Source organism: Macrosteles quadrilineatus, unplaced genomic scaffold, assembly GCF_028750875.1.
Source record: "Macrosteles quadrilineatus isolate MER2022 unplaced genomic scaffold, UCM_ALF_1.0 Scaffold_4__1_contigs__length_99947679, whole genome shotgun sequence".
Lineage (NCBI taxonomy): Eukaryota > Metazoa > Arthropoda > Insecta > Hemiptera > Cicadellidae > Macrosteles > Macrosteles quadrilineatus.
In genome coordinates this window covers 24,177,475-24,197,327 of record NW_026542597.1, presented here as the reverse complement: position 1 = coordinate 24,197,327, position 19,853 = coordinate 24,177,475, and positions in this window count along the sequence as shown.

Sequence of the window (19,853 nt, the reverse complement as noted above, 5' to 3'; positions counted from 1 at the left end):
CACTAATTTGTTTTTTACTATTCGATTTTAGGTAACACATAAGGTGTCGTTTGAACAACAAAAAGACAATCTGTATTAACACATAATTATTTGTAAAGGTAACTATACTACTATTTAATTATACATAGTTTTTTCCAACCTTATCTTTTGTACTACATAACTAGTTTTGGACTACCTAAATGAGATCACACGTGAATGAAATTTATGGTGGAATAAACGTAAAACCCATAAAGAGCCAGATAATGACGTCACCAACGTTCCTTTGAAGGGAAAATTGAAGTAATATGAGCTTAAAGGCACAGACGATTGTCTGCTTAGAGGGAAATACATTGCGTTACATAGCTTATCTTGTAGTAGAAAACTTGTCATTCAAATAGTAAACTTGACCATTAATGGCATTTTGAACCCGAACACCTAAGACCACTGCAATGAACAGATTTCCGGTTTTTGCAAATTTTTAAGATTGGAGGCCTCCTTTGGTCCGTCCACATGGGTCACAGAAGCCTGTGTATGAAACGTATCCAGCAAAGCAAGGGATGATCTGGTACAGTACATGGTAAAAGGTAGTGGTAGTGACCAGGATCCGAACCTACGACATCGCCTTGGGTCTGAAGTTCGATGTATTACCGACTGAGCCACCTACTCACCTTTTGTTGATACTTTTAACAGTGCTTTGATTCGTTTAAAAGTTTATATAATATTTTGGCTTTATAAACATGTTTTAGTCCATTGAAACAAAACTCTTTATTATTGCTGAAAAACGTGGTTAAATCCACAATAATGCAATGTCAAAAACACCAATAACATCTTTAATAAACAATTTAAACAATTTTAGATCAACATCCATTTTAGGAACCTATCAAATCTTCTCGAGGCGTCAACCCATAAATTGTACCTAACTTATCTCGAAAGTTTGTAACCACAAAGCTACAAAACACATTTCGCTCTGTAACAGTTAAAGTTATCAACTGTCAGGTAACGTAGTGTGGTCAACCTGACGTCACTCGCGGTTACCCGACTCATGTCTTCGGTTACTTATAGGATGGCTGTCAAACACACTTACGGGATTTGCAAACTTTTGCATCATTGTCACTTAATTGTTAATAATTTTAACGCATTTGGTCCAACAAAATAACGATTTTGGGGATTATTTATTTATTTAAAACTTTTTATGTTTTGTCTAAGTGAGTTTTAGATGTTAAATAGTCTATATTTACTCTTTAGAGAATTTATACATAGAGTATTTATATATAGAGTATTATTATTTATAAGCCAAAAACGTGTGAGAGTGGTGTATAGCTCCTAGAGATAAGGTATAAAAATGAAAATATATAACATAAAAAAGTTTTGATGGTAATGTTGTATGTTGTATTCTAGGAATGTCTTCTAGTGAATTGCGAATCTACCTCAAGAGTAGTGTTATAATGCTTCATAGATTTATTGTAGTAATTATAAATTTGTATCAAAATTATACATATATTTTTACTATCTTTTATTGTAATTTTTGTCTGTTAAAGTACATTTACAATCTAGCCTTATCCAGTTATTCTACAACATCCCTAATGTAGCAAAACTCTATCTATGTAAACTATGCATACCTTAAACAAATATGATGCACAATTGCTGTATTACCATTTTAATTACCTGTTGTTTAATCAGAAAGCCTTTGCTGTAACTGAAATGATTTAATGATGTTGTAGGTTAAACAACAGATGTTGTGGTATAAACAACAAACCTCATGCATACTGTTAATATAGTTACCATATGTGCAAACAAAAGCACCAAAATATTGTTTAACAAATTCATTTTGTTTTTAGTTAACACTAGCACATAATTTTATCCATAAAGTCTAAGTATATTTAATTTTCGCAAATCATTGATAGTCTTGGTTATTGAGCAAGTATTTTAGGTAACACAATAGATTACAGGCAATGACCCTGTCGAACACAGATGCTGTAGTCAGCCGAATATTGTTATTGTTCCAAGGTATTCTTCAATGAACAGTAACATGGTCCACTCCTTGTTCCAACAATGTATTAATTGGATGATAACAATGTAATTAATAGGAGAAACCTTAGTTGACAATTTGATTATGTAAACGCTTTGTACAGTTTGTATACAAACTGACTGGAAAGATGTTGTGCAAATGTTCCTTGGGTCAACAAAAAACATCGCATACAAATGAGTATAAAATGACAGATTTTCTGACTGTCTGTATGTAAGTAATTTTTACAAACGTATCAATAACTATTGAACCCCTAAAGCGATTGGCTTAAAGCCTCGAAGTATTAAGATATTTGGGATAGAATATTTTTTTATAATCACCATTTTGAATTGTTAACATTTATTTTAATACTGTCAGCAAAGATTGCCCTAAACTTCACTACTTTTTCCCAAGCTTGTAAACACAATTGCATTAGGGCCAAATTGCATTAGGGGGTTAAAGTTTATGGGTTTATTTGTAAAATCACGTACAGGCAGACAGGCAGAAAATCAGGCACTTAAAACCCAAGATTATGCTATGTTTCTTTTATTGTTTTGACCTGGGGAACAAACACTAAATCTTTCTTGAATACAACCCTGTACCTCAGCTATATGGTCGTTCAAACTTATGCTAATTATTGTGAAATTATGGATTATAGTTAAAAAAAGGTTGCGTTGTGTTTGGTTTAGTTAGCTATGTGATCTTATGCACCATAACGTTGAAAAGACGAACACGCCAATTTTTTTATTGGTACATGAAATATGTATCACTAAATTTTCCTGGTACAGAAAATAATAATTAACTACAAATAAACACGTCGTAATGATTGTAGCACATTTTTCCTATAAAGTTTCCTTGAAAAAAGAAATTCAATAATGCATTTTAATATTGTTTTGCATAACATTAATACAGGAAAATTCGCAATGACGTAGCATTTTATTACCGGCGCTGTTTATTTTAAGTGCTGTTTCCATTAATTTTAAATGATAAAGTGTAATCCGATTCTATTTAAAGCTGAGTGTTTTCCGTGAAATCATCAATGCATTAAAATAATCTGAACAACGAAAGCCAGCAGTTAATTCCATCTAATGGAGCGTACGTTCTGTTTCTTGATTGGTTCATGTTTTACATACTGATTACTGATTGATCCATGTTAAATATATGTAAACCAATAAATTTATAATGTATCTCAGTAAAAGAATTTTCATTTGCATTTACTTTACGAGTAAAGCTTGCCTTGCTAACTTACTTATATTTATGTATACATTTAAATTTAAAATTAAATGAATTTAAATTTCAGTGTTAAAATAAAGGTTAAATAATGTTAGCTATATATACTTAGTGTTGGAAAAGAGTTATGGCCACTTTGACTAATATATATATGCACAGTTTGGTTCTATTTATGAGTTAATTTACCAGTATCAGTTGATTTCGTTCGTACTTTTCAACAGACATCTGACTGTTATTGTTATTTAAGTTTTTTTCCCATCTAGAACCTCATTTCTTACAATGATTTTAAATCAGTTTTCAAAGCTTAAAACATTTTTTTGTAATTTATACATGCCAACGGCTAAGCCAATACATAGATGAAAAAACAAGATGAACAATAATTAAATACTCAATATAATACAATAAATAATACGACAATGAATAAAGTTAAACGAAGACTATAGATATAACAATAATAAATATAACAAAGAGCAAATACAACAATAGAAAATATTTAACAAGAATATATATAACAATAGAAGGCGGCAAGGCTAGTCCAACATCTCCACCAGGCTTCGGTTGTCCTTCTTAGGCCTGCCATACACGTTCTGTCCCGGCCTCAAGGCCTGGCCTTGAGGCCGGAACTGTACAGTTTGGCCGGAGTCGTGACCTCCCCACACACGCTCAGTCCGGAACTGCACAGTTTGGAGTTTTTCAACTCTTTTCTAAAACGCACTTCTTAAATTATTTATTTTTTTTAACCACAGTGTCCTTTGTGGCTTTTGGGTCCGCCTTCTTCGCAAAATCCAATAATTGTTGATAGGCTGCTTCCCTCATTTCCCTGTTATGGTACTCTTTACTTTTAATTTTCCAGATGCATTCGTGACCTCGGTATTTCTCAATGAATTCCAGTGTGAAGTCTCTTGACCAGGTAGACATGATTAATGTGAAGTACTAACGAAATCACTACACAACACAACAGCGCCAAAATCCAAAAACTATACAAGCAAAACAACAAACAACACAGCTCCTGATTATGCTTTCACCAGTAGTTGACTCACAATGAAGAAAGGATGCGAATGCGATAATGCTTAAAATTTATAGGGGGAGGGGGAAGCAGCACTGTCTTGGACTGCGGGATTCGCCATACACGTTCAAATCGGCCTCAAGGCCGGGCCTGGGCGGATGTGTTTCACATCCAGCCGTCCGGCCAACGATCTGCCTGAAGGAATCGACATACACGTTCAGTTTTTCCTTCAGTCCAGGACTGTACAGTCCGGGACTGAAGGAAAACCGGAACGTGTATGGTAGGCCTTATGGAGGTGTAGCTGTCGGCGAAGAAGTCGACATCACTGTTGCCCAGACTGAGGATTCTTTCCAGAGGACTGTGAAAGTCATAAGTTTTGCCTAAGTAAATGACAAACATGAACTACATCCAATCGATCGAATTCGTTTCAACATATAAATGAACAAATAGTTTCCTACACCAAATATGTTTACCATGAGATTCTACATCAATCTTCCTGCACTAAAGTGTTTGTAGCAATTTGATTCGTGTGTAACACATTATGTTTATAGTCCAATAACCCGCATGTTTTCAATTAGGCCTATAATATTGTACGTACATAAGCCATATTGATTCGTATATCCATACTCAACACACAGTTAACTAATTGATGACATTATGTCAATATTGCTACAGCTTGATGATTATTTGACTAAGCTAGTCCAATTAAACGCATTGAGATGTTTCTATGTGAGTCTGTGAAATTAAAATTTCGCCTTTTAGGTATCTTCTGTTTTTACTTCTTAAGACAGTATGTCGAAAAGTGTTTTTGAAATGTTATTAGACGTATTGATTTAGTTTAAAATTAGATTACTAAATAATTGTTTAAAAAAATTGAGTTTTTTTTAATTATTCTTGTTAATTCAGAAAACTGAATGAGACAATCACATTAAAAAGAATGTATTTGCAAATAATTTACCATAAAATACTACGGATAAGCCCGTACAATTCCTTATATTATAATTATGAGTTACACCCAACTGTAATATTTCTACAGGGTAACTGATTGTCCAGTTTTTCAACACAGCACAATAAACGCCAGGGAGAGAAAGATATTTCTCTTTGTCAGCATTGACCGAACTGTTTAACCATCAAATTACAAAGACACATTCATATTACCCATAAAGCTACTGTTTCAAAAGTTCATAATTTTTGAAGATTTTTCTTTATTTTTATTTAAACTAATTCACAGAGTAACAATTTTTGAAGTCCTATACCCATTGTGGGTTTACCCTTAACATAGTTCTAAACAAAACGGCATGAGCATCAATGCTATAAAAATTCCGGTTTAAAATAAATAGATTTTTTCGATATTTTCCATAAAATACCATAGGTAATTCCACAACTATTACAAGAGTTATTGACCAACTGTTGTGAAAAGTGTGTGCCAGTTTGCTGACATCATAGGATATTTTTGTCTCATAAAATGTTTAAAATACTATCTTCTGTCAAAATCATGGATATTCGTTATAAAGATTATTCAATGTATTCTGACTTAGTATACAAAATCTAGAGTGGGAGTTAAATCCCTAAGAGCATATTTGGACTAACGCCAAGCAATATTACTAATACCCCTTCAACCACTGCTTACCTAAAATCTATGTGCAGATTCTTACTGATTTGCAAGGATCTAGAGTAATTCTATAGTCGATTTAAAATCACCTACTTTTTTGTTCTAGGACGCTAGGCACAAGCCTGGGATTGTTATTCACGCTCTAACCACTACGCCAGCTCGCTCCCCCAAAATCACCTACTACGGTTAGAAGTCATTTAATACCATTATTTAGAAATAGTTATAATTAATTCTTCTAAATGGATATTAATTTAATTTTGCACTGAATAATACTAAAGTTTTATACTATAAAAGTGTAATAATTTTACAGTGTAGAGGGCTACTAAACTATAGTTCTTGGTAGGCGAAACCAGTAAATCAATCGTGGTCAATTATAGTTGATAAAGTGGCTATTGTTTCTTTATTTGATTCCTTTGAAAGAATCATAGTTTCCTGTTAACTATAACAACTAAGCTATTGTCATATTTTATACCTCACGTAATTAAATGCAACGTAATTAAGTGACCTTTGAAACTCAATTAAGCCATGGAACTTAATATGTAAGCAATTATTTTTAATTAGGTTAACAACCAATTTGTTAATTGTTTATATTACATTGCAATCCTTTTAAAATATGTTCGCAGCACAATAAAACGTTTTTAATTGTTTCTAACAAACACTTCTTGCCAATTATTCTTGTAAATTGTGTTTTTTTTTTATTTAATTATTTTCAATCCCAATTCCAATGTGGAATTTACAAAAGAAATATGATGTAACTAAAACTTGCGTTTTCCAGCTATGAAACCCCACAGTTCTTCAATACAAAATAGAATAAAATAACTGAGTAAAGTTTTCAAGACATAACAATAATAACTAACAAGTTACGATTTTCATCGTTTTACATATTTTAAACGATTTATTTATGCACATTCAAAGTGTTATTAATTTTGTTCTTAGTAAACAACTTGGCTCATATTTTGTACTTAGTTTTTAGAAAGAATAATAAAGACAAATATTTATGACAATTATATTTGTTGTTTAACCACTCAAACAGTTAGAACCTTGCAAAAGTATAATATTAGGTTAGAGATGTGCAGATATAGAAATGATGCCTAATGTTGTAGCCCGAGGCAAACTGCCTCTTTCTGAGGTGATTACCCCAGAAACTGCTCCTAAGAATCTTGTAATACACTCATTACACCCGAAGTCGGTTATTACAAGTCCCCATGGAATTTCAGATTTCCTTACTGCATTACTTTTTACAATCACAATTACTTTGTTAATGTTTGCAACATTTGTAAAGATACAGATAGTACCAAATGTTGACAATTCTAGTGTAAAGTGTGGCTAGTGTAAAACATAATGCTGTTTTACAGGAATATTATATACAATGAAAATTCTTTCAATAATAATTATATCAACAAAAACTTTTTATTCTTTTATTGATTACATTCTCTAACATGATAAGCGAAAATATTATTCCTGCGATGTGGTCATTATTGAGATTACAAAAAATCAAACATGAAAGTCTGTTACGAAATTTGAATTAGAAAAATAGTCATGTTGTAAGCAGGTCACTATTCGCTTTTTTATGCGTGGAGTGAAATAAATTAGTACTAAAAGGTAAGTTTAGGTAACAATCAATTATTTTGTTTCGTAAAGATAAATAGGTGACATTTGACTGCAACACTTATCATACAGTACAGTCCTTATTATTCTTACGACATGAAAAATAATGCGAGTATAACCTACTTCTTCTTTACTCATGAAATCTGACAAAATATTTTTTTAACACAATTGTCACCATTTATCCTGTCTAAACCGGACAGCTTATTTTCGCCCCAAGATGTTTTTGGTAAGAAATATAAGTTTTGTCGGGATGTCAGTTTGAGACATGAACACAATAAGAAGGAACAAGGAAATAAATGTCGGTAAGTGTGCTGCCGGCCACCCGCATTTATCACAACACCCCAGAAATCACGTCCAGTGGAGAACTTATGGGCATTGTGTCCATACATTTGTCCAACTCTCTCTCATTCGTCAATCATCAAGTATTTAAAAAGTATTTTTTTACTTTATAAAATTTTAAGTGGTATTGACTAATGTTGTGAAAACTTCCATGTCAATTTCAAAGCTCAACTTACTGTCTTTTGATATAAATAAATAACTATTTAAAAAAAAATACTGTATTTAAGAAGTTTTATCTAAAAATTTAGTATCGAATAAGTGAGATTGTAACAACGAATAAGTGTTTTCTAGCTAGACCATGGCCCTTCGTAGTAAAATAAAACAAAATGATTCCATTTTAGGTTATATTAGTTATGACTTTCTTGATACATGCTTGATTATATTTTTATTGTTGACAATTCTGAAGTCTTATTTACTAATGATAGCAATTTGAAGCTACGGATTTTTTCAATACATAATATTAACCCTCAAAAAAAGTTTGGTACAAAACTAAAGTTAGGTGAGCGGATATACGAAGTTATAGCCTGATTGAAAGGTTTTAAGGCTTAATTTACAAAAACATTTTTTTACTTCTAAACGTTTATAATAGGCTACATAAAAATAATCCGTTTATTACATTTATCCCTTACACCAAATGCTAATTTTTGAGGTTACTGCAATCAAATAAATAATTAACTAGAGATTAAAATAAAACTAATAATTATTGAGCAAGAACGGCTATTGAATAAGACTTGTTATTGAATAACAGCTGTTATTGAATAAGAACGGTTATTCAATAAGAACTGTTATTGAATATGACCGGTTATGGAATAAGAACGGTTAAGAACTGTTATTTAATAAGAACTGTTATTTAATAAGAACTGTTATTTAATAAGAACTATTATTTATTGAGAACTGTTATTGAAGAATAAATGTTATTTAATAAGAACGGTTGTTGAATAAGAGCAGTCATTGATTGAATTAGAACGGTTATAAAATAAGAATTGTTAATTAATAAGAACTGTTATTTAATAAGAACTGTTATTTAATAAGGAATGTTATTTAATAAGAAATGTTATTTAATGAGAACAGATATTGAATAGTAACAGCTATTGAATGAATAAGAACAAGTCATACAAAGCATTCTCAGCCAGTGTTGCGATGAAGGGTAGTTTATGAAGACAACCCCTATCTAAGTTTGTTGTTCGTTATCTTTTCTCGAGAGGAAGTTTTGCTGAACTAACTCAGAACAAAAACTTCCTGTGACGTTATTTATGGTAACTGTCGTCGGATGAAGTACATTATGAAATTACTGCAATAGCTAATGAGATTAATGGACTTGGAATAACATGAGAAGTGGTTTTCTTTAAACTTCCAAAATGGCTTTGATACTACTTAACATGTTTTATGATCTGAATAACGATAGGAATAAAAAATCATAGTCTTAAATTAAAATCATAAAGGGTAAAAATATTAATAAATTAATCTAATGGGAAATAACATTAGATAAACATGCATTTTAAGTTAGTTATATAAATCACCAGGTAAAAAGTTAATATAAAATAAAACACTAAATAGGTAAATAGCTAGAACAATAAATGGAAAAATTAGGATTTCCATAATTCTCAATCCAAACAACATTCATATAAACTTGTATAACACTATTTCGCCTCTCTTAATGAGCTTATTTACGTAGGTAATCATAAACTGTTATTTTACAGATTACTTAGCTAGAAATGAACTTTAAAAGTAAGACAATAAATTTAAATGAACTATATCCAGTCAACTGAAAGTAAACACGTCAACAATATGTTCAAATATGATAATGAACTGCAGGTAAGACAAGTCCGGGTTTTTACGAGGATTGTGTTTGTCTCAGGACTAACCAAGTTTCTGCTCAGCTTGCAGCATTAAACGATGGTAAACCTGTAAGAAGTCATGGCAGCAAATATTAGTTTACCATGCATGTATTTAGGCTCTTACACTTTTACTTTACTTGCAAAATGTCCCTTTTAAAACGTAAGCAAAAAATGTAAATCCAAAATGTAACTTTTTCTGAGAGAAAGATGTTTTGAACTTAGTTACAGATTTTTTTTCTAAAATCGTAGTCTATTTTTACCAAATGTCTGTCATCATCTCAACTCATAATTGATCATATGTTTTGCCTACGTCAGAGGAAAATCTTATAAAGACATTGTCATTGAATTTATAGAAATAAACGTTTCTATTACAATATTTCAAATATTTATAGTTCTTTCCACTGAAAATAAAAATAAATCACTTTAGAACTCATTGTTGAACAAATATTGGATTTTTAAGGTCTTATTTTTTATAAGGTCATTGTAGCAACAAAAATAAAATATTTAAAAATTACTATAAAAATATCCAGTTCGTCATTCAATGTTTTAAAGATGTTGTTTGTATAACTATAGCGTTACTGAGACGATTTAATCAAGAAATATTGTGCAAACAAAAACAGTACACAAACAGGACAAGTCAGTTGTGTATGAAACTGTTTTAATCAAACGCAAATTGAAAATACCCACTGATGTTGAATACATCGTTACAATCTATATTTCTGTGTCACATTGAAATAGAATTGTACACTAATCATTGGTATCAATGTAGCAATTAAATAAATGTACGACTTCTAGTGACTACTTTAAACCACTTTAGGGTTGGGGTAGATATTGTAAAGATAATAATTCTGTATGGGCTATACAGTAAAAAATTAGTATTTCCTGCTCTTACAGGGCTACGAGCTCTTGCAGTTAATTTGTTTAGTACTCCACGTATGTGTGCACTGTGCACTAAGGCTCAACAGCCCGTAAAAACACACACCTTGAGTAATGCTTGCAAAGTTGTCAATGTTTTCCACACACTTCATTACCATATTTCAACATTTGCCTACAACACTTACAAGCGCAATTAACATTTCTTATGGGGTTAACTGCAATCCACACATCCCATTTAATTGTTTCAGTTTCCTTTATTTGTTTTCTCTTACTTGTAGCAGTATTTTACTCATAGTATGTTAATCATCAACTTCAGTAGTTTATTTTGTAACCATAACCATTACGTCATTTCTTATACCTGCTTTTTCTGCTTGAACCATTTCAATTTTACTAAAAGTATCAACAGAGTAAAAACAGTGCAACAATGCATGGATATGTGGCGATTACGAGTAAAATTATGTGAGGGAGAAAAATAATCAAATGACATAATGAGAAGTTTGTTTTAGTTTGTAAACATCCATGCCCAAGGTTTCAAAAAGAAAAGTGTAAATATGTATTTCACATTTACATAGGAAAATACTAAAATAAATCACATCGATTTCCAAACGTATAATTTTGAACGATAATAAATCAGAAGCAAGTGTAGCAGGAGCATTATGTCGTTGAAGGAATTCCATTATTGAAACTGCCCGCAGCGTGTCAAAATTGGATGCGAGCACCCCCCCCCCCCCCCCCAACGTCCTATCCACAAATTCAAACCCATATGTTTCCTACCATTCATTCTGACAATAATTTCATTTGCTGTTACGAATAACTGAGAAATGCTAGAGGTTTCAAATCAGAATACCGCAAAATTTAATTATGAACATTAGATCGCTTGTTTTGAAAATTACGGTATGTTTGTTTGGCCTGTGTTGACATTACGAAGTAATGTGTGGCCGGGGCCACACTTGTAATTTTCAACCAGCGAGACTGTTTTTTCCGTTTTCACGTGCGACGCACGTGAAACAGTTTGCCCGTGGCCACACTCGTCTTACGAGATAGGTTTTTCGGGCAAACCAGTGAGACTGACAGAGCATGCCACACTGGCAATAAAAATCGTCCGTGTCCGTGATACGATACGCATTCCCCCCCTTCCACGCTCTCTGTACAGTGTACAGGTTAAAACTAGAAACGTCCGTGGAAAAAGTTCAGCGAGATAAGATGAGTGTGTTCACTGCCATAAGCCGCAATGCCCCGCGACTAGTTTTACGTGCAACGCCCGTGGAATGTTAGTAGAGAATACACGTGCAATTCCGTTTGTCAGTCTCGCTGGTTTTACCAGCGAGACTGACAAACGCGTTCACGACGTTTTTACTCTAGTGTGGCCTGCCCCATATACCGTAATGTATCTCTCAAACCCACGGGTAACGCCCGTGGAAAAAATTCAGCGAGATAAGATGAGTGTGGCCCCGGCCTTAAGCAGAAAACACATAACAGTTATTTAAACGTTGGGATTATACAGACTAGACCGATAAATCGACTTCCAGATAAGAATTTTAGTAGTTAAAATGACAAAATCTTCCTAACCTAACCCAACATAGCCTAAAACATAGGTAAGCCTTAGGTTAGGTTAGTTTAGGTTAGGTTAGGTTAGGTTAGGTTAGGTTAGGTGTAGTCGGTATAAAACCAAAGTAGCAAAAGTTTTTCAGCATTGTGATATTTTTTTGCAAGTTTAAATTATTAATCGCTTGAAATATCTTGAACTTTCTTGCTGTTCATGTCAAAACCTACAAACCTGAAAATAGTTCAAAAAATGTTCATCACACACAATACGTCCGAAATGTTGTTTTTGCCGTGCAAAACAGTTTTTCGTTCTCTCAGCCAAATCAGAGTAGAGTCGGGCTCCAGGTAGCTACCAATGCAGCTGTGAGATATGGGTTTCATATAACTTGATAAATGCCTCCCTAGAGTTCGCGGCAACAGGGTCTGAATACATAAAACACGAGTCTGCTCGGTAATCCATTCTCCTTGAAAAAGACGCGTAGGCTACGTCACAATATTTGTGTTGGATGCACAATAGCTTTGAAAAATCACACTTACGTTGATGGTACGATTTTTGTGTTTTTCGAATTTAAAGGGTTCTCCATGACTTCATAACTAATTCTACTTTTGATAAGTTACCAATGGGCATTACGGCAGAGGCAAATTCAATTGGTGATCGTCAAGGTTTGAACCATGTCCACCCCATGCTCATGCAAATGGCTCATGCATGTGGTCAGGCTCATGCCTGCTTGACCATTACATCGAAATCAGCCTTAGTATCTAGCATGTTTTATTCACACAAAAATCTTCAAATAAAAATATACCATAACTCATCCAAATATTGTCTTGTATTTACATTTTTCATTTTGTTTTAGCCCAAAAACTGTGGATAATTTGTCGAAGAATTTTCCGACGAAGTGGTAAAAGAAGCACTCAGCCAGACTAATAAACTCTACACAGATATTATGCTTCTTAGGATACCATACTTGTGTAAGTGACACCACAGATAAGTAATGTAATCTACGAATACACCAGAAAAGTACTTTCTTACTTCTCTGGGCTGACACATACGCGAATCCACGTAAAAACCGCTAAAAATCATGTGTCAACTCAATCCTGTAGCAAATTCTATTTTATCTAAGTTTAAGCTATCAGCTTTAATTTCAAGAGATACATTTCTAGTTTGAATTAATAATTAGAGATCTCTGTATATGAAATAACATTGATATCCTGAACTACTCTTACAGAACAGAATAGAAGATAGAAGAGACAAATTATGATGTTATCACGATCCTTAAAATGCTCCAACAAACTTCTTTTCATAATTACCATTTTCCGTTAGCTAGATCAAAACAAAGAAATGTAACGAGGGCAATCATAATTTCATAGATTGTTAGAGAATTGCAACGCGGAAGCAACGACTAATTGGCGAGTCGTATCAGTGCACTGAGCTGTTGATTGGTTCAGTCACTGATGTTTAAAGTTAACCAAGTCAATTGGACAGTAATTGGAGTCTGCATCATCAGCTGGAGAGACCAATCAGACGCATTGTTGCACCATTAGCGCCGGGGTCACGTGATCTAGTCACGTGATACGGTCACGTTCAACTCACTCTCGCGTTGTTGTCATCTGGTGCAGCGTTGGATTTTTAATATTGACACGTTCATAGAGTAAAGATTTTAAAATATAAAATTTTTGACCGCTTTCATCTTCAGTAGTATTCTACGGTTTTTTATTGGGATTTGACAAGTCAAATGCATAAATTTTTATTTGGTAAAAAGCCTAATACGATGACAACAAATTTGACTATCGCTTTATAATATAATAGATTATAATCACCATTGGGGTTTCTTATAATCGATTTCCCACAGTTGACAGATGTTTGTTTACACTGCTATTATTTTCTCAGCATCCGATCGTTGAATAACACAACTACAAATGCAAGCAAAAAAAAAAAAAAAAAAAATACTTTCATTGATAAAAAGTAGTACAGCTCAGTATTTTTCAATGATTTGTTCACTTCAACTCCAATCAACATGGTTGGGTTGGATTAAAGAAATAAAACTTTTCAGTAGTTTGTTATCTTTAAGAGAGTTTTCTTTAAGAAATTCTCGTAATTCCCAGCGTAGGGTTCATTTGTCATTTTGATACGATATCCATAAAATATCGCAATGCGTAGCGCGTAGCCCACGGCAAGCGGGTGTTTTTCCACCCCTTCCAAGATAGTGTATAATATTCTCTGCTACACGGATAACATATAAACAAGCTACTAAGTGAAGTTTTTATATAATTTAATGAACGGTATGAGCAAACCGATGTACACTTTCTCAAATTTGTTTGCTTGGGAGTATGCTTTGGGAGTTCCTATGATTTTTTATTTCTTAACCCACAAAAATTACAATAACTATTTTGCTTTACCAACTGATCATTATTTTATTATGATTGTTTATGTTTTGATTTTATAGTTTAGTTTTCTGTTTACAACTTTAATAAATCATCTATTCTTTTATTAAAACACAACAAATGGCGACGAGGATGGGATACAAGGGGTTTGTGGTCTGTTATTAAGACAAACAAATAATAAGATTGTAAATATATGAAGAAAAATAAAGGGGGAGGATTGCTATACCAGCTGATCATTATTTTATCATGATTGTTTATGTTTTGATTTTACAGTTTAGTTTTCTGTTTACACCTTTAATAAATTATCTATTCTTTTATTAAAACACAACACTTTTAAACTGTAATTTTTACAGAATTGGGGGTCGTAACAAGAATTTAAATGACAATACCATAAAAATATACTCAAACTCGTTTGAGCGGTTTTTCTTTTCAATCAATTATTATAGGGTTGATTTATTGAAAAATCCCCATTAGAAATCAAAGTTTAGGAACAAGAAAGTAAATGGTAAACTGGAGATACCCACAAACAAAATTTAATCTAAATCGAAACACAAGTAAAATTTGAAGTTCTGTGAACATCCACACATACAGACACATACTCAGAGACATCGAAAACCTCTTATTTTGGTTCAGGGGGTCCCAAAACGGATATTTCTCCCAAAAACGAATGCTCTGATACTTTTACGAAAACAATAATTTCTCCATACGCTATGTATAAAAGAACTCAGTAAAATTTATAAATGATAGATATTCGACATTTTCTATGGACTCTTAATAACTAAGTTACTTAATAAAAACATAAGATACTAAGTGGTTAAATAGATTATTATCTTGTCATAAACAAAAAATAAACTTACTTATTTTTGTTAAAAACTACAACGTTATGTATGTGTAGTAATATTAAAATATGATTAAAACAACATTTGATTTTATTCATTGACAAAGCTAAACAGATCATCTGGTCCATTTAAACTAATCGTACGTTCGTATTGACCTAAAACGGACTTACAATGCTTAAAGTTCGTCACTTCATTACTTTAGGAACGTACTTTTTGTACGTATATATAACTGAATTAGAACGCAAGGTGAGTGTGGAATGGTATGAAATGATCTGTGTAGGCTTAGCTTTGTTCCTGACTAAGATCAGCTGGGTCGCAATTCAAGATCAAGAATTAAAAGCATAACAATAGCTGGGTCAAACAATAAAAAAACTGTTGACTGAAGCTCAAACCGGTGATACCCTCCTAGTAAAATAATTAAGTGTTAATTAATATTGAAAATACAAAGATAACAATTTGAAAATACGATTAACAATATACTACTCCAACCCTGAAAAATTACAGACATTTCAAAATCACAAACGCGTTTAAAGAAGGATTTACCAACATTTACGTAAGTTGAAAAACAAAGTGAAATGTTATGCGGTATATTAGGGATTCGGAGTCTGTTTGATAAATGATTCTATCATTCGTGGATCATCGAGGGCCCTTCACACTGTAATATACTCCATTTGCAACAATACCTCTTACGTTACATTGAAATACCACTGTGTATTATACTTCGTGTTGAATATCCACACAATAATGGGATTTTTCACATATTTGCTATGATAAAATTCGTTAACCTAATTCCAGTAACTCAAATTGAAGAATATAATTTGACAATATAATTTGACACCATTAAAAACCATAACCTTTTTAGAATAAATCAGCCCAAATAGATTTTGGTAGTTACACATACCAAATAACTGTCTAAATAGTCGATAGTGTGGATTTCTTCAAGACATATCTTATAAAATTGCATTACAATAGTAAGGTGTATTTATAAGTGTGAAAAGTTAATATGAGAAAACACTGAGTTGTTTAATTGATTGTAACGTAAAAATCTCTGTAAATGCGTATAAGATTAACCAAATTTAAAAATGCATTTAAACTAATTCGAATAGTAATTGAAATTTTTGCTCTTTATAGATTTTTTATTGTATGCAGTTATGGCAGTTTCCATAGATAATTTTTCTCCTCTGTTGTAACTAAAGTTGAAATATGTCAAAAAAGGGGTTTCATCCTGTATTAACCAGTAAATAAATATAAAAATATTTAAGTTTGATCACACTATGTAAAAATATAACGTGTTTTTTAACTTCAAATTACATTGAATAAACAGGAAAGATAATCGATAAAAGGTATAAGATTTTTGTAGAGTGTTGGTTGCTGTTTTAAGCACCAAAGTAAGAGTTCGGTTGTTTTCTGTTGCATCGTAAAATTGCTATAAAGTATCATTAATTAATTAAATGCCCAAAGACAATCAGCAACTGAGCTCAAAACTTTCCCAGGACTCTAGTCAGTTTATTGTTTTCCGTATTAGATCGATTGGATGAGCAATGCAAATTAGTGTTAACAAGGTCAATAGATCTGGTTGCCTACTTAATTGGCTTCAACTGAAACTCATGCCTTCAGAGTATTGTGCGTTTGACAACTGATCTCAAGACTTAGGATTGTTTTAATCTTTCTTGTTTCCAACGCAAAACTTTGTTTGAAGAAACTACACCAAACAGTCAATTAAAAGTACTTAAAATTCACTATCACAAACATTGTACGATAGCGTTAAGAATTTAAAAAGAATAATTGTATTCCATGTGACAAGCACAAATAACCCCACCACAACAAACATGGTGTCAAATCGATTTTATATTTGTCTATTAGGACTTTCACTGCAATATTCCCTTAAGTATGTTATATTTATTAAATAATATCATTTAAAGTAATTACCTAAATTTGCTGCTACAAGAAATTATATAAAATTTGTTTTCCATTAAAATGTCAATAGCTTGGTAACAAATAAATATTAACAAAATTTGATCCACATATTTTCATAAAATCTAACCTACAACAGTTTACTTATTCTCAATGGGTATTTTTTATTTCTAGTTTTGGTAACCTTCATCGTAACCATTATACTTACAACGATGCTACGATACTCTAAATTATTATTTTTTCATTACTCTACAAAATGTTTTGGAATGAAACTGCATAATTTTATATGTTGAGTGATAAAATTGGGACACATAATTTTTGCTCTATAAACACTATTACACGTTTGAACCGGATTTCGTTAAAAAACCGGATGATTTTTGACTAAAGTTATCGTGCTAAATGATCATTCTAGATCATTCCTATATATAGGAAATTCGGTAAAACGTCATAGACATAACATTGAAGAAAAGCAGTAACTGTATCTGACTTCAGCCAATCTATAAGAGAATTTGAATAACTCTCGCGGAAACTAAGGATTTCTAACTGTGTCTTTATGATGGATCTGAGAAGATTGTCCCTATTTTTCTCAAGATTGTAACTAAGGGTACGTCGCTCCCCTTGGCACGTAACGCACTGCGATACTTTATGGATTTCGTATCAAGGTGATAAATGGACACTGCGTTCGGAGACTGAGAATAATCTTCCTTCTGTTATGTAAAAGGACTTCTTTCACACACTGTATGTAGAGGTAAATGTTCTTCTATTTTTCGATGTACAGTGAAAAGTGGTCTCACTAATAGGTATTTTTATCAGTTAAAAAGTCTTGTTAGACATGGACATAGATATAGATATTGGAAATTCTTTAAAAGTTTGGATTACCTGTTTTAAAACCTAGATGTCACAAAATGGGACGTTTTTGTTGGTGAGTAAATGAAACAACAATACATTTAGTTCAGTAATGCTAAATATGCTAGAGAACCATATTTGAATATAATAAATGCTCAGCCATTTCAATGTTAAAAATCCAACGCTGCACCAGATAACAACGACGTGAGAGTGAGTTGAACGTGACCGTATCACGTGACCAGATCACGTGACCCCGGCGCTAATGGTGCAACAATGCGTCTGATTGGTCTCTCCAGCTGATGATGCAGACTCCAATTACTGTCCAATTGACTTGGTTAACTTTAAACATCAGTGACTGAACCAATCAACAACTCAGTGCACTGATACGACTCGCCAATTAGTCGTTGCTTCCGCGTTGCAATTCTCCAACAATCTATTAAATTATAATAGCAGTTTCGTTAAATTTAAACAAAAAGGATGCGTATTTTTAAATGTATATTGCTACTATTTTATGAGTGCAATTAATTATTTCTTTTTCGACTTAAGTGGTTGTAAAACAGAAAACATTCATTGAAGACGTTTGTAGCATTTTCTGATTTTTCACGGAAAGTAAATAAAATAAACGTCTCATAACACTTATATTTACGCTTATAATGTTACTCACGAGACGGTAAATATACAAAAAAGATGTTAAGTGGTGATTGATTTCGATTAGGCACTCCAATCATCATCAGACCCAATAGGCAAATGACCTAGCCTATTGGGCGATCAATGTCATTCGCCTATTGGGTCTGATGATGATTGGAGTGCCTAATCGAAATCGATCACCACTTAACATCTTTTTTGTATATTTACCGTCTTTTGAGTAACAATATAAGCGTAAATATATGTTTTAAGTGTTATTAGAAGTTTCTTTTATTTACTTTCCGTAAATTTAATAACACGTACAATGCTGATCAAGAACTTTTTTCTGACATTTTAATAAACAATGTATTGTATTGTGTTGACGATTCCCCAATCACCCGATTGCGGAGAAGACTTCAGAAGTAAGAAGCAAGTGTAAAAAGTTGTTCTGATGTTATTAGCTCATAATATCGTAACCAAACCTTATTTTAAATTAATATAAGTATCACTGGTTTGGTTCACACAATAACTTGTATTACTAGAGTTTAGTAAAACCAATTGGCAGAAATAGTGGCGTTGGGAATATGGACTTTTACTTGAGGCACACTATACAAAATCTTAACCTTGTGTGTTGTACACTTCAATGTTATTCCCAACTTTGCTTCAAAGCCAAGTCACAAAAAAAATCTTATAAAATAGAATAGCAAACAAAAAAGTATTTCTATGTAACAAAATACCTTAAGAGTTTTGAATAAAATGACCCCTTAGGGTTTTACATTTTGACGCATCACTCAATGATAATATACGCTGTGTAGGAATTCGCACTTGAACATATAAATTTGAAATTTGTCATTTGCGACAATCTTTAGGGTACCAGGGTAATTAAAAATAACCGTTTTACCCTCACAAAACTTATCGGTCGGTAAACAGTGCACACACGCTGTACATATTTCCCCATGCAAAAAACTCTGTATGTAGTTCATATATTGGATTTGTATTCCCTAGAAATCTTCAACAAATACGGCTGAAGAAAATGGTGACAAATGGCCAAAGAGGTAGGAAACAGAAGAGAAAATACAGATTCTTCAGCGACACGTGTCCATTAGGCTGCAAGGGGGTAAACGACATAATTGCACTTACCTAACCCCTGCTGGACCTTTGTTGGAAAAACTGGTCACTTAATATTGTGGGGCAAGTGTGGTGAAAGAGC